Below are 3,034 nucleotides of genomic sequence, written 5' to 3'. Positions count from 1 at the left end.
ACAATGAAAAATAAAAATATGAGGATAGCCATATAAATAAAACTAAAACCAGAACTAAAATTAACCAAGATAAAAATCACCTCCACAATATTCAAAATATAAAACAACTCAAAATTTAATCACAAACATCAAAAAATAACAATTGTAACTAAATCAAGATGTCTCTATTGGATGATCGGGAATCCCTCGGAGGAGGTAACCTATGATTGCTAATGAGATTTCACACGGCCTAAATGAAAGTATGGAATTCATTACGTTGAGTTTAGTAAATTCATTTGCACTAAGTGAATCTGATAGAAAATAGTGGTGTCAGAACAAGGGAACCGTAGGATCCTAACCAGTGTCGCTCTAATAAACTTTAATATGCCCCATAATATTTAAAGAACCATAATTATAGGCACATCTGATTTAACATCATAACCTGACACATTAGAAAACTTAAACTCGTCATGACAAGGAGCTTGGAGCTAGCATTATGGGCAACACGACCATCTTCAACAACAAGAGGATCTACAACATCATTTCTTTCCTTAGAATTAAACAACAAGCCATAAAATTTCAAGTTTGTTTGCTTATACAACATAGATCCTCACCTTATCTTTAGGCCTTTGTATAGCTCACTTATACAATATAAGCCCTAACTCGCCTTAGGAGTTTGAGGTTGTCGTCTGTCCCGACCTAAAGCCTCACATCTTTCAAGCTATTTGCGTGATCGTTTCATACAAATGTAAGCCCTAATTAATAAAATTTACAGGATGAAACACTTAAATAATCTTTCTCCAAAACTAAAACCAAACATTAGGATAGCTTGGGAAGTCACCAAGGTTCTCCTTTGGATCTATGACATCCCCTAGTTCTTCCACCTTTGGACTCTATAATAAAATGCTCCAAATTTGAGTCATTCCCCTTTTATACCTCTACGTCCGATCTCATTGAAAAGTCCTATCCTTTTGACCTCTTTGAAGACAATATTTTCTTATTTTTATCGAGAGTTTTCTTAAGTGACTTTGGTCATTTAAGATGTAATTAACTATTAGGGTTTGCCCTTATAGGAAGCTTTTCCAAATCAAGCTTAATATAAACCCTATTTAATTTTTCATTTTAAATAGGGGAATTTGTCATCAAATAAAATGGTTTCACAGACCAAACAGATGTCATATATTTCTTAGTTTATTTGATCGAGCCTCATCCTCAAGTCTTGTGTTTATCTTTCGAGATAGATACAGGGTTTAAGGAATAGTTCTCTTTCATTTAAACTTTGAAAAACATGGGGTCAGTTTGATTTCATATTTCGGCTACCAACAGCTTCCACATAACCCCCCTAAAATTATGCCGACATTCATATATAAAAACAAGTTTACAAAATAAAGAAATAAGAGAACACAACATATCTCACAATCCTTTCCAAGAAAATCCCTAGAAGTTCTCTTCAAGCACTTTCCCTCTTTACAAACACTCTCAATTCTCTCTTAGAAGTGTAATGAAGAAGAAATCTCTCACATTCTCTCTCCTCTTGACACTTGAAGAAAAATCTCCAAGCCCTTGAATTTCTCTCTCTCTACATTGCTATCTTCTTCCTCTCACGACACTCACACACACACACACACACTCACGCCACTCTTACTCACGCCACTCACAAGTCTCTCCTTCAAGCTCTAGACTTCTTTCTCTTTTATAAAAGGCTACCCCGTCCAAAAAGATTTCAAAATTCCCTCCAAAAGTTAACTCTTTTCAATTTAAAAGACATGTCCATTGATCCAAGAGACATATCCCTTCATAAAAGAACCTTCCAAAATGTCTAGATTCATTGAATTACTCTAATTGGTTTTAAGAACAAGTTTCCCTTTGAAAATTCACATAAAATTCATCTCAAACAGCCTTAATCTCCAAAAAGTCATCCCTGGCCTCTTCTTCCGCCAAATCTAGCACATATTATGTCAGCTCTCTGTCAAATGGCGCATCTAGCGCAACCTTGCAACAACACCACTATTTTGCTTCGTTTGGTTCCGTTTCAGCTCTGTTTAGCCCCATTTTAGTTGAGTTTCGCTCCTGACAGATATTCGTACAAAATAAGCATGAAAACAACCTTTTTTTAAAGTGTAATTTTATTCAAAAACTTTTGAGCAATGTAAAGAAAGACATATCAAAATGTGCCAAGTCAGACTTTTATTTCTTGATCTTTTTACTCCAAATCGCACCATTTTTGTTTCAATCTCTCCAAAAGTTCATTTCTTGTACTTGAAACCAAAAATATGTAAAATACCTTCCTATAAAGTGTAATATTATAAAAAATCATTAAAATTGAGCATAAAATATATATGAAAATGTAGGTAATTTTTAGGTATGTCAATGTCTGATACACCAAAAATATATGCATATTTAAATCTATATTTTACACTCATTTTTTGAAATTTTGCACTTTAAAAGACGGTATTTTTCATGTTTTGTTGCAGGTTGTTGATTTTTAGTACTTGAAGCAAAAATGATGGAAGTTGAAGTCAAAATGGCATTTTTGAAGAAACACTCAGCGATGGCACTGGGATGGGCAACGACGCGCAGACCTACAGAATAGAGGTCAAACTATCCCAGCGCCGATAGTGCCAGGAGCAGCGCCAATGGTGTCATTTAACAGAGAGCACATAATTAATTCACTGGACACTGGCGTCGACAGCGCCAATGTCGGTGCAATACATGTTTCTTGAAGATTCAACAAATTTGGATACTTTTTGAAGAGTTTTTGGATGCACCTATTGGAAAACCGATATTAGGCTCTATTTAGAGCTGAAATTATTAAGAAAAGACCCCCCTTCAACCGCTTTCCACTCTCTTCCACGCTATTCCACATTCCACACAACCACTTAGAGCTCATTAGTCATTTATTTTTTAGAGTTTTGAGTTTTTGTGGTGAGTTGAAGTGTGAATTCTTCTCTAAGAGTGTTTGAGAGGGAGAGAAGTGAGAGAATTCTTCTTCCTACATCTTCTAAGAGAGGCTAAAAGGGATTTGCTTTGAGAAAGAGTTTTAGATAAGTGTTGT

Source organism: Phalaenopsis equestris, unplaced genomic scaffold (genome assembly GCF_001263595.1).
Source record: "Phalaenopsis equestris unplaced genomic scaffold, ASM126359v1 Scaffold000061, whole genome shotgun sequence".
In the NCBI taxonomy this organism is placed as follows: domain Eukaryota; kingdom Viridiplantae; phylum Streptophyta; class Magnoliopsida; order Asparagales; family Orchidaceae; genus Phalaenopsis; species Phalaenopsis equestris.
This window is presented reverse-complemented; position numbering follows the sequence as displayed.